At 42.9% G+C, this 14,262-nt stretch overlaps 1 protein-coding gene across 1 annotated transcript in view; it reads right to left on the reverse strand.

The window, feature by feature from the left end:
• The window catches only part of AOAH (acyloxyacyl hydrolase), a 973,359-nt gene that overhangs the window by 939,903 nt on the left and 19,194 nt on the right, over positions 1–14,262 (reverse strand). The gene's annotated exons all lie outside the window — the stretch shown is intronic.

Raw genomic sequence — 14,262 nt, forward strand, 5'->3', positions numbered from 1 at the left:
CGTGTGGGGGCCGCATGGAAAGTAGCTACTGGACCCCAGCAGCTCAGCTGTGGGGGTAGGCGTCATTTGCCTCTGATGTCCCGGGGTCCATCCTACTATGGCTGTGCTAACTGGGCGAAGTGCAACCCTGCAGCACTTGACTGGCAGTGGTAGGTTAGCGAGCAGTCGCAGGCTTCTCAAGGAGGTTAGTGTGGCAGAACAACAAGCTCATCGATCAATAAATTCTCAACAGCCTATAAACTGACTGTCCAAGCCAGTGCTTGTCTTTATTAAATGAAATTACCTTAATAAACACACAACAAGATGCAGGTACTATGAGTTTCTGGTTCAGGGCCACTGTACCACGGGGCAAGGTTAGCCCTTATGGGCACCCTCCCTCAATGACTATGGGCAATTCTATGCCCAGGAGCATGTGCAGTGCTCCCACCCACCTGTCTGGCACAGTTGTGCACTTAGGGGGTCATTACGATGGGGGGGCGGACTAGAGTCCGCCCGCCATTGTGGTGGGGCTGGGGAGTACCCGCCATGCATGCAGCGGTCCAGCACTCCAAATTAGGATGCGACCGCCACCATGGCAGTCACATCTTGCAATTTAACATTGCGGCACTTGCTGCTGACTTCAGCACCCACAGCAATGTAAAAAATGCAGGTTGTGCATTTCAATGCACCACGTGGCAGGCACCACACGGTGCCAGCTACTTAGTGCAGTGAAATGTAGGGGGGTACCATGGGTACCACCAGTGCACTCACACCTCCCCCAACAGAAGGGGGGCCTGCAACGGGCCCCCAAAACCAATCCCCGCCAGCCTTTCCATGGCAGTTTCGCCACCTTGGAAAGGCGGGCTGTAGCCAGCATCTTTATTTGGCGGACGGTGCCTGCTTGCCACCGCCACCATTTTACATATGCAGACCGCACCGCCAGGCAATCATGATGATTGCCTGTGGCGAATCCTTAAGAGGCGGTCTCTGCGCCCGCCATGGTCACGGTCTGGATCCGCCCGCTTTCCTAATCTGACGGGCAGTGAATTGTCGTTCGATGGTGGAGGGATCGCCACTGCATGGCTGGCGGTGGCGGTCCTTCCGCCATCGTAATCGGCCCCTTAGTCTCTATTTTCTCACAAAATCTGAGCACTTGTGTTAAGCCTTCAACTGGGCCTCAGCACGCCTACATTCTCTTATTCTCTGAGCTCGAGGAGATGCGTCTGCTGCCCAGGCCATTTACTCCCATCCCTGGTGCAGACACAGGGGCTTACAGTAAAGTCAGGCAAGCAGTCGCGATCAGGATCGCAGGCTACCTTCAGAAGGCTGGACTTCTTAAAAGAGCATGGCGATTTGGCTATTAGTTGAAGGTTGGAGGCCATTGCCCGTCCCTCTCCTTTAGATCCATTACAAGTCGTAGCATGCAAAGGATCTATGTTGACAGCACATAGCCCTGGACAATCCATCACTCAGGACACATCATACTTCAGACACTTACCGCAGCACTTGTCACGTCCTGAAACCATGCATGAAGCCGCACAGTCAGCGGTTCTGGCTCGAGAGCTGGAGTCTAGGTCACCGTTGTCTGATTAGGGTGGACATTGATCAGCTTAGATCACCCGGTCCGGCTGACAAGTGCGAGCACCTTGCTGATTAATTGAAAAAGTGTGATTTTTGTGATGTTCCTCATTTTTTATTTTAAAAAAAGGGGAACTGTAGCATATTGATATTATACGCACTAGGACCCTCATGGTTCTGGGGCTGGCTTTATACAGGAACTACGTCATGTGTGTTTAATATTGAGTATGAGAAAATGTGCAGCCTGTCAACATATACTGAGAAATAAAGAAGCTTTTGCCTACATCTCCCGCATCATCAGTAAGATCAATGGGGTCACCCTATATATATATATATATATATATATATATATATATATATATATATATATATATATATATATATATATATATATATCTATATCTATCCTGTACTCCGTTTGTCTCCAAGCTCGCGCAGCTCGCACAGCCAACAAGCAGACTCCGGACACGGACCTCGAGGTGCTTAACAGATCTTTATTTGGCAGAAAGAGTCACAGACGTTTCGGCTCAGCGGAGCCTTGATCACATGACAGCGTTTTCAATGCAAGGTACACCTTTTAAAGTGAAAGCAAGTGGTCAAATTAAATCACCTGTGCAAACTTACTAGTAGACATAGAAAATATACTATGTATGTACCCAACTCTGTTTGTACTTCAATTCTCTAAATAGATGTAAAATACATTTATATGAAATCCTTATATTCAGCATTCTGTACAGATTCAATAGAACATGTGACTTGAATTAAAAATAGAATTCATTAAGAAATCATGGTAAAATACTCATATCAAAATGTACCAATCCGTCTAAAAGAAACCTTATTTACAAGTATATACATCTCCTACCACATGTTTCTTAACATTTGTAAAAACAGATCCTGATGTTTGTTCTAAATTTAGGAACCTCCGATTGATGGCTGAATCCATATAAAGTGCTATGTGCTGATTTTTCAAAGTGCAAATTGTGCTTTAAAGTGCATTATTCCGACAGAATGTGCAAACTTGGCAATATTGGTGCAAATACGCATATTACAATACTCCTCGGTCCTAATAAGTGTCTATTGCAGACGGTATATTTTTACACATATGTTATTTTCTAATGAGGAGGAGAGTTAATTTATCGGTTTCTGTTATCATTCTGTAATTTGCATTGTAGTTTCTGATCAAAGACGGAATTTTAATAATATCACATTTCAAATAAGTCACAAGAATCTGTAAAATAGAATGCTATATGGGTATCATAGTTACCATGTCTCAATACTGATTGTTGTGGAACGAGTGAAAATAATAATACAGGTCCAAAGGGACCCATAACCCAAACCCAAAAAATTAAACAATTAAAAATAAACTCATAATAAGCCCTATGTTAAGACATCCTTTCAGTGTATTTCATCTTGTTGGTTCTCAACCAGGTTAAAAAAACAGTGCACAGTGAACAATATAAACAAAAAACATAAAATGTTCTTGAAGCAGCATAGCATTTACAATATAAATCACTAAATTTTGTGCATGCTCGCAGCCCCCTCGGGATCTGTCCTAGCCTTCTCCCAGCCGGGTGAATGCCTTGGACATTATCCACGGGGGGAGAGCATACACTCCTGATAGGTTAAGTCTTCTAGAGTAAGCAAGTGTGGAGGTCTTCTGTCACATTTAACCCGTGGGGCACCTTAGTATTGAGCAGGAGGATATATTTCGTTTCCAGCTTTCTAAGTCTGGTTTCCCTATCTCCACCCCTTTTAGTATTGATGACCGAATCAATAACCCAGTATCTGAGACCACTGTTGTTACTTTGGTGGTGGTCCTTGAAATGGCGTGCAACTGGATATGTGCTGTCCATGTTAGTTATAGCTCGCAGATGTTGTAAAATGCGTTTATGGACAGCATTCCTGGTGCTGCCCACATACTGCAAACCGCAAGGACAGCGCAAAACGTATATTGCGTATTCTGTCTTGCATGTTAGTACTTGGGTTATCAAGTGTTCTTTCCCTGTGAACCCATCCTTGTATGTTTTGGTGTTTTCACCATGAGTGCATGCTTTACAGATTTTACAGTTATAGAATCCTCTATTCCTTTGCCACCACCCCGTTTTAGTAAAGGGATCTGGGTTAGTTTTGACAATGTGATCCCTTAAAGAGGGGGCTCTACTGTAAGTTAGAGAAATAGACTTTGGCAGATTTTTGCCTATCACATTGTCCCTCAGTACAATGGGCCAGTGTTTATTTACTATTTTTCTTATCTGATGGTGTTGTCTAGTGAATCCTGTTATAAGTCTGAAGCATTCAGGCTCAACTTTATCAGGTATAGATGTATCTTGACTGGTAGGCTCCCTGTCTGCTTTCCTGATAAGGAGCTCCCCTCTACTCATGATCATGGATTTTTGCACAGCTTTGTCAATCAATTTTTTGGAGTATCCTCTTTCAAGGAATCTCTCCCTGCTCTCCTTTTGTGCCTGCTTCAGATCCTCGGGGTTGCTGCATATGCGTCTTAATCGCAGCATTTCCCCATATGGGATACTGGAAATAAGATGAGCCGGGTGAGCGCTAGCCGCATGTAAAATGCTGTTGCCAGCTGTCTTTTTCCTGTAAACCCTAGATTCCAAACGACACCCCTTGGTGTAGAGCTCAGCATCTAAAAAGGTCACTTTTTCCTGACTGAGTGTCGCAGTGAATCTGAGGTTGAGGGGGTTGTCATTAATATCCTCAATGAATTTAAGGGCCTCCTCATGACTTCCTCTCCATATGACGAACAGGTCGTCTATAAAGCGGAACCATGCCACAAGATTGTTCCTGATGATGTGCTGGTACCCAAGCCCGAGGACCAGTTCCTCCCAAGCTCCCATGTGCAAACATGCGTAGCTTGGGGAGAAACTGGCCCCCATTGCTACCCCCTGTTTTTGGCGGTACAAATGTTGATTAAACAAAAACACATTGTTTGTGAGGCAAAAATTTAACATGTCCAACAACATTTTAGTGTGCTTTTCATTGCCTGGTTCCCTTCTGGATAAATAGTACCGTATTGCATCAAGACCATCGCTATGTGATATACTGGTGTATAATGCTGTTACATCCAGTGCTATCAGCCAATCCCCCTCCTGAATCTGTACTTCCTTGATTTTTACTAGAAAATCACCTGTGTCACGTATATATGACCCCAACTGCTGGACATACCCTTGTAAAAAATAATCAATGTAGATTGAGGTATGTTCAAGAAGGCTCCCTCGTGCTGATATTATTGGCCTTCCCGGTGGATGGACCGGGTCCTTGTGTATTTTGGGTATAAAATACAGGATCGGCGTGACAGGGTGTTCAACATTTAAATAGTCAAATTCAGTGTCTGTAATGAGTTTGGCAGACCGCCACTTACATAGCTTACGGTGATATTCTTCTTTGATGGTCAGGAGCTCACGGTTGTTAATCTTCTCGTAGCATGAGTAGTCATTTAGTTGGCTGTAAGCCTCTTTGTCATAGTTTGTTTTCGTCATGAGGACCACATTCCCCCCTTTGTCGCTGCTTCTGATTATCACATTTTTTTCTTTGTTCAGTTTATCAGTCAATGCCTTATATTGCTGTAGCTGGGCTGAATATCTGCGCTTAGTGCCCCCTGTTTTAATTTGCAGTTTCTTTAAATCCGCTACAACATTTTCCTGGAAAATATCGATATTGTCCCTTAACAGGATGGGGTAGAATGTTGATGGGGCTCTGAATTGTGTGGTTGATGTTATTCTGTTACCACTCCCATCTATCCCCCTGTTGTTTTCACTGGTACTGGGGGTTGCATTATATCCCATTCCTTCTGTCTCCCAGAGCTCCCTTAGGATACGTGTCCCTTGTGATGCTTCAGGTTGCTCGGTCTCGGCTGTTAAATCCGTATCTGATATTGCTCCATCCTTATTTTTTAGGGCATAAAACTTGCGTAGCTTGAGCTTCCTAACTGCCTTATATACATTGCATCTCGTGTTGGCATAGTTGAAATCGCACGGGGGTGCGAAAGAAAGGCCAAGTTTGAGAATATTCTCCTCATTCTTTGTGAGTGTAAGTTCTGTAAGGTTGACAACAGTGCGGTTGGAGGTTGCTTTTATTCCTGTTGAAGGGCTTTGGTCCGCCCTGTTCCCCCTCCTCTCTTCTTTTGCGCTCCTCTTTTTTGCCATCCGCGACCTCTGGCGGCGCCTGTAGTTTGCCCTGTGTTTTCTTGACTGCCTCTTGCATGGGACCTCAGGGTATTCCGCCTGTCCTGGCCTAAAAAAACAATCTCCTGGCCTGGTGTGAGTTTTGGTTGATTTGCCGCTTCCGCCTGTTTGCGGCGGTCAGCTTCACAATCAGTGTCGGGATCAGAGCTGATTGTGGCATTGGAGGATTCGCTCGTTCTGTTGGCATCCTTAGTTGTGGATCCGGACTGGCTTGGGGGATTCCTTTTGTTCGTTTGCTGTTGCTTGGGGCCACCCCTGCGCAGAGTGTCGAACTTACGCGCAAAAGTAAAAATCTGGCCAAGCTCATAATCATTCCTGTCTCTCTGGAATTTATATGATTTTCTTGCCACAATTTTTTTTAAGCTAGTCCTATGTTTTAAAAGAATTGCTATAGTGAGCCAGGACATAAGATGATTGTACGTGGACGTTTTAACACTGTATATATATATATATATATAAATATATATATATATATATATATATATATATATATATATTACCTACTGGCGGTCGCCAGTAGGTATATATAGTTAGGATTTTTTCTCTATGGGATTTTTGAAAATTATATGTCTAATAACTTTGGCGTTTGTGGACGGAATTGGCTGAAATTTTCAGGAAAATGGAACATTTTGTTTCTGAGCAGCCCCTGACAATTTGGGGGGGTTTCATCAAGGGGGGGCCGAGAAAAAAGGGGGGTCCCAAAACGCGTTTTTCCCATGTTAATTTCCATAGGGCGGTTGGCCTCACTTTTAGCTCGAACGGCTGAATGGATTTGCACGAAACTTGGCAAAATTGTAGGGACTGTTAGCCCGATGTGCCTTTGCTAGGTCTCAATATATGTGCTCCAGTGGATTTTGAGTAATTTAGGTTCAAAAAAAGATATATATCTGGGCGGAGCCTAACCACACATCTGATCTGATTGGCTGTCAGCACTTCATCCAAGAAGTGTTGGCAGCCATCTTGGGACCAATATACATGATAGCACCTCATTAAAAAGCATTGTAGTTAATAGAGGGTTTTAGGACTTTAGTTACATTATAAATCATTTGTTGATGGTACCATACTCGTTTTAGGAATTGTGGTGGGTTCTAAGGTGATTTTACCATGTGAAAAAACCTTCTGCTGTGATATCATGAATATTGTTTGAAAGAAAACTAATATCTCATGATTTTCCCACAGTGGTTTGGAAGGGGATCTATAAGCTAAACTGAAAGCATATTTTCTGTAAATTCACATTATCTTTCTCAGTCATGTGAAAATGAAGTCTGACATTCTCAGTAAAACATGTACATCCAACAAGGACAGAGACTGTCAGTTGATTCCTTTGTGTTCTACTGCAGCCTCCTAGAGTGTTCTAAAGAACAACTAGAGCGCTAACAGTCCTACTTATTACAAAGGTATGGCACACCTGAAGCCATCTTGATTGGAATAAAGTGGTAACTCTTAAAACATTTAATTTAAAAAGAAACAACATGAGGGGGTATATTTTGCCATAGAAAGTATGATTAGTGCTGCAGAATGAAAAATTAGGGCACATTTTGAGTGACTTCTCAAATCCTTTTCTATTTCATTAAAACATTCTGACATGCAGTCTCCCAAAATGGCCACCAGAGACAAAAGAGCCCAAATGTAGCCCAAATATCACCCAGATGTAGCCCAAGTATAGCCCAATGACAGAATGTCCCAGAGTGTTCTAAAGAACAACTAGAGCGCTAACAGTCCTACTTATTACAAAGGTATGGCACACCTGAAGCCATCTTGATTGGAATAAAGTGGTAACTCTTAAAACATTTAATTTAAAAAGAAACAACATGAGGGGGTATATTTTGCCATAGAAAGTATGATTAGTGCTGCAGAATGAAAAATTAGGGCACATTTTGAGTGACTTCTCAAATCCTTTTCTATTTCATTAAAACATTCTGACATGCAGTCTCCCAAAATGGCCACCAGAGACAAAAGAGCCCAAATGTAGCCCAAATATCACCCAGATGTAGCCCAAGTAGAGCCCAATGACAGAATGTCCCAGAGTGTTCTAAAGAACAACTAGAGCGCTAACAGTCCTACTTATTACAAAGGTATAGCACACCTGGAGCCATCGTGATGGGAATAAAGTGGTAACTCTTAAAACATTTAATTTAAAAAGGAACAAAATGAGGGGGTATATTATGCAATAGAAGGTATTATTAGTGCTGCAGAAAGAAAAATTAGGGCACATTTTGAGTGACTTTTCAAATCCTCTTCTATTTCATTAAAAAATTCTGACATGCAGTCTCCCAAAATGGCCACCAGAGACAAAAGAGCCCAAATGTAGCCCAAATATCACCCAGATGTAGCCCAAGTATAGCCCAATGACAGAATGTCCCAGAGTGTTCTAAAGAACAACTAGAGCGCTAACAGTCCTACTTATTACAAAGGTATGGCACACCTGAAGCCATCTTGATTGGAATAAAGTGGTAACTCTTAAAACATTTAATTTAAAAAGGAACAAAATGAGGGGGTATATTTTGCCATATGAATTATGATTAGTGCTGCAGAAAGAAAAATTAGGGCACATTTTGAGTGACTTCTCAAACCCTCTTCAATTTCATTAAAAAATTCTGACATACAGTCTCCCAAGATGGCCACCAGAGACAAAAGAGCCTAAATGTAGCCCAAATATCACCCAGATGTACCCCAAGTATAGCCCAATGACAGAATGTCCCAGAGTGTTCTAAAGAACAACTAGAGCGCTAACAGTCTTACTTATGACAAAAGTATGGCACACCAGAAGCCATCTTGATTGGAATGAAGTGGTAAGTCTGAAAACACTCAATTTAAAAAGGAACAACATGAGGGGGTTAATTTTGCCATAGAAAGTATGATTAGTGCTTCAGAAAGAAAAATTAGGGATCATTTTGAGTGACTTCTCAAATCCTCTTCTATTTCATTAAAAGAATTCCGACATGCAGACTGAAACATGCACTTTGAATACCAGCAGCAGACGTCCCTGGTGAGCAGTAGCTTTACTACAGTGATCTAATGTGCAACTAGAGTGCTAACATTCAGAATTTATGGCAAATGTGTGACACATCTGAATGCCTTCTTGATGGAACCAAAGTAAACAAGCATTGAAAATGCAATAGATCTCGCCCTCGTTTAAGTTAAAGCCATTCTGTTTGTAATGAGGTGGCTTTTTAGCTTTGCTTTTATTAGTGTTTTTTCAACCTTCATGTAAATAACATGCATCTGTATGCATATAAGTATATGTATGCATGCATTTATGTTTGTATTTATATAGATATACAGATGATATATGTTTATATATGTATGTATATATATATATTCACTGAAAAAACCATAGGTTATAGACCATATATAGTTAGGAATTAGCATTTACAAAACCTTGAAAATTCACTGAAAAAACCATAGGTTATAGACCATATATAGTTAGGAATTCGCATTTACAAAACCTTATTTTACTCACACAAAACCATTGAAATCCATACTAATAATATAAAGAGAGAGCCCAAACCTTTGAGGCGGGTAATCTCAGGAACCACAGCACCAATCACAACACCCAATACAGCGTTGGAAAGGGCAGTTGCAGCAGAAGGACATAGGCTATACAGACGCCCACCATATACATTTAAAAGGTAAAAGAACCGTGCCAGCAAAGTAGTCCCTTGTGGGCGTGTCTGCGTTGTGCTGTGGGCGTGTGCTGGGGGCGTGTGCTGGGGGGCGTGACAAACACTGGGGGCGTGTGGTACGTTCCACCCTTCATGCCATGTCTCATATTGTGTGCTAATCCCACCCTGCTCCCTTTAAATACCCCTGCACCCCATGATCATAACCCACCCTTACTCCTTAAAATACCCCAACACCCTTAAACACTAACCCATCTGAACCCTATAAATATACCCTGTACCCCAAAACCCAAACCTATCCCTAAACCCTAAAAATACCCCTATACTCCAAAACCCAAACCTAGCCCTGAACCCTATAAATACCCCTGTACCTCAAAACCCAAACCTACCTCTGAACCCTAAAAATACCCCTGTACCCCAAAACCCAAACCGAGCCCTGAACCCTAAAAATACCACTGTACCCCAAAACCCAAACCTAGCCCTGAACCCTAAAAATACCCCTGTACCCCAAAACCCAAACTTAGCCCTGAACCCTTAAAATACCCCTGTACCCCAAAACCCAAACCTACCCCTGAACCCTAAAAATACCCCTGTACCCCAAACCTACCCCTGAACCCTAAAAAAACCCTGTACCCCAAAACCCAAACCTAGCCCTGAACCCTAAAAATACCACTGTACCCCAAAACCCAAACCTACCCCTGAACCCTAAAATACCCCTGTACCCCAAAACACAAACATAGACCTGAACCCTTAAAATACCCCTGTACCCCAAAACCCAAACCTACCCCTGAATCCTAAAAATACCCCTGTACCCCAAAACCCAAACCTAGCCCTGAACCCTAAAATACCTCTGTACCCCAAAACCCAAACCTAGCTCTGAACCCTAAAAATACCCCTGTACCCCAAAACCCAAACCTATCCCTGAACCCTTAAAATACCCCTGTACCCCAAAACCCAAACCTACCCCTGAACCTAAAAATACCCCTATACCCCAAAACCCAAAACTATATCTGAACCCTTAAAATACCCCTGTTCCCCCAAAACCCAAACCTAGCCCTGAACCCTAAAAATACCCCTGTACCCCAAAACCCAAACCTAGCCCTGAACCCTTAAAATACCCCTGTACCCCAAACTCCAAACCTACCACTGAACCCTAAAAATACCCCTATACCCCAAAATCCAAACCTAGCCCTGAACCCTAAAAATACCCCTGTACCCCAAAACCCATACCTATTCCTAAACCCTAAAACTACCCCTGTACCCCATAACCCAAAACTATATCTGAACCCTTAAAACACCCCAAAACATATACCTCAGTACCCCAAAACATATACCCCTATACCCATACGTACCTTATCCAAACATTAAAAAAAACATGCTTTTACCATTCATGCATTTACAACGAATTTCGTTGTAAATGTATGCGTAGTAAAAGCATATAAAATGTAATGCCATGTGTTATAATGGCATTGCGGAGTCATGGTACTTTCGTAATGAAAGTATGCGGAGTGATGGTATGCGGAAAGAAAGTTGCAGAATAATCGGTGTTTACCCTCCCTGGTGGCACGGCGGCCCACATCTCCAGCAACATACTCATATTTTTTCACCACCCATTTGAAAAATGCACAGGTCTCTCTCATTGATGGCCAGCACCAACATACACTTTTAGACACACCTTCCGCCACAAGTTCTAGAATTGCGAACTTTAGAGCTGGGGAGCTACGTTCGAATCTCGGCATCAGCTCAACATCCTGTGATTCCAGGCAAATCGCTTTGTCTCCCCGTGCCTACCACAAATGAATGTGTTCTTCTGTAATGTAAATTGTGCTCATGCCATGTTGTCGAGTTTGCGCTATATAATATTGCAAAGAAATATAAAGTAGGGAAACTCGAGTTCACACACTACTGAACGCGCACTCTTAAGTGCATCAGCAGTGCACTGTGAATCGGAGCGTTTCACAGGCCTGTCACAGATAAGAAATGCTATCAAAACGAAATCCTACAGAACAATATACTAATGGCCGGCAGCAATTCATACCCGGACAACGTCGGCACGGGCTGCTATCAACAATGAAATCATAAACTAAGGACTTATAGAAATTGAAGACTCACTGTATCTATTAAGCGAGAAGTCCTTACAAGATTTCAGCCTGCCGCCAGTGGTCCGAACTAACCTAACTGGATACCACAACATCGCTACTGCACACAATATTCCAGAGCTAAATAACTACCTTGCTCAACACTTGCCTAACTTAGTTCCCGATCAACAACTCGCCTACAACACCATAGTTGATAGTGTTGAAAAGAAGCAAGGCAAACTGTTGTTCATAGTCGCCCCCGGTGGCACAGGAAAGACTTACCTAATCAACCTCATACTTGCCAAAGTTCGATCTTCTGGGAATTTGGCTCTAGCTGTTGCTTCATCTGGAATAGCTGCCACTTTGCTAACAGCTGGGAAAACAGCACATTCTACCTTTGAACTGCCTCTAACAGTTTCCCTTGAAAGGGATTCAATATGCTCTATTCGGAAAAACAGACCTTTGAGGACACTGCTTCAAAATGTGTCTCTTATCATGTGGGACGAATGTACAATGATACCAAAACCATTGCTGCCTAGCCTTTTTTTACCCAGACAACGTCGGGACGGGCCGCTAGTTCCATATATAGTTAGTTGCACTAACTATATATCGCGCACCCGCAATCCACTGCTGATGATGTCACATATTACATCATTCATGACATGGTCAGTGACATCACTGATGACATCACTGATGACATCTCAAATGACATCACTGATGACATCACTGATGACAACATCCAGTGACTGTATGTTTCTGTAAAGTTAAAATATGTCTTACATATTGAAGAATGAGTGGATGTATAAGTGTCTGGATGAAGGATTTAGTAGGTGCATGACTGACTGTATGAGTGAGTGATTAAATGTGTCTCACTGAGTGCATGGGTTAGTGACTAAACTGTCTTAATTTGTGCATCATTATGTCTGTTGTTCTGTAAACTGTTGCATGTGTTGATAAGTAGCTATATGAGTAACTATATGGGTTATTGATTGGTTGCCGAAGTATTTGTATGGGAGACTGAGTGTGTGTGTGGGTGGCTGGGAGGTGTATGACTCTGTGCATAGATGTGTGAGCAGTTGATTCTCTAGATGTATGGTTTCAAAAGTGCATGTGGAAACAGCTGTATGGGCGGTTGACTGTGTGCATGAGTGTATTGGTGAGTGAATGGATATCTCAGTGCTACATGTCAAAGTAAGTACATATGTAAAACACAGTACATGTGAGAGTTGACATATATAAATAACTGTGCATAAGAGCCAGTGAATGTGTGAGTGGCTGTATGGATCATTGTGAACTTGTATCAGGGATTGTATAAGAGAGTAAATATGTGTTAGTATATGTTTGAATAAGTAAAGTTTGTATAACTGTATAGTTGAGGAAATGGAGGTGTGATTGATTCTTTGCATGACTGACTAGGTGTGTGAGTAACTCCATGGATGAGTGACAGTCTGTGAGTGTCTGTTTACACTGATTGTATCTAAGGTTATATTAGAGTCTGAAGAGGTTCATCGTATTATCACATGAATGATATCATCAGTGATGTGATCAGTAATGTCAAATGAGATGCAATCAGTGATGTCATCAGTGATGTCATTTGAGATGTCATCAGTGATGTCATTTGAGATGTCATCAGTGATGTCATCAGTGATATCACTGACCATGTCATGAATGATGTAATATGTGACATCATCAGCAGTGGATTGCGGGTGCACGATATATAGTTAGTGCAACTAACTATATATGGAATTTCAATGGTTTTGTGTGAGTAAAATAAGGTTTTGTAAATGCGAATTCCTAACTATATATGGTCTATAACCTATGGTTTTTTCAGTGAATATATATATATATATGTTTGCAGATACATCAAGTAGGGTCTTCTTCAGGGCAAAAGAAGGAAGTGTGATAGCCCTTGGTGGATGAGAATTTACAAGATTAAATCTATTAACTCATCCGAGCCCAGAAGGATTTCTTATTCAAGGATCATCAATCAACCAGGTTTTCAGACTTTAGCTGTATGTGCTCGTCCAGGGGGTAGTGGGTTTGAAAATGTTACTAGTATTCAGTCCTTAGAGATCGTCATGTATTGATGCCAAAGTCCATCAGTGCTTGCTTCCCAAACCTCCTTAAATACTGTATTCTCAAGTGTCTCTCACCAACTCACGGTCAAGTCAATGGAATGGCATATTTTATTTGCGTGCTCGAGTGCTGGGGAAAATGCTACAGGGGCATCTCTGTGGCTGCGGCACAACAACAGAGGCACAAAGAGGTGTGACTGTTATGTACTGGGCCATCAATAGCGACACTAAGGGGCTCATTATGATTGCGGATTTTCCGCATCCTCCGGGCCGGCGGAAGCCACCGCCGGCCCGGAAGATGCGGAAAATCCGCAGCGGACCCACCAAAGACCCACCGCCCCATTAGGATGGCTGGTGGGTCCTGGTTTCCGTCCGCAGCTTTTCCTCCGCGGTTGGCTTACAACCGCAGAGGAAAAGCACTAATCTGGTGACGGTGTCTCTCAGACACCGTCCGCCAGATTAGTACGTGCCTGCAAACATGCTTTTCTGCGGCGGCTTTTCCGCCGTGGAAAAGCATGTGTAACTTCACTGCGGGGGCCCGTTACGGCCCCCCTAGGTGAAGGGGGGGTGGGGGGTGCACATGGGGGGTACCTATGGTACCCCCCTGCATTTGTATGCAGAAAGCGGCAGGCACCGCGCGGTGCCTGCCTCTTTCTGCATGCAAATGCAATGCGTGCATTTTTAACATTGCCGCGGGTGCAGCTTGAAGCCGCACCCATTGCCCGCC

This window comes from Lissotriton vulgaris, chromosome 4_1 (assembly GCF_964263255.1).
Source record: "Lissotriton vulgaris chromosome 4_1, aLisVul1.2, whole genome shotgun sequence".
Taxonomy (NCBI): Eukaryota; Metazoa; Chordata; class Amphibia; order Caudata; family Salamandridae; genus Lissotriton; species Lissotriton vulgaris.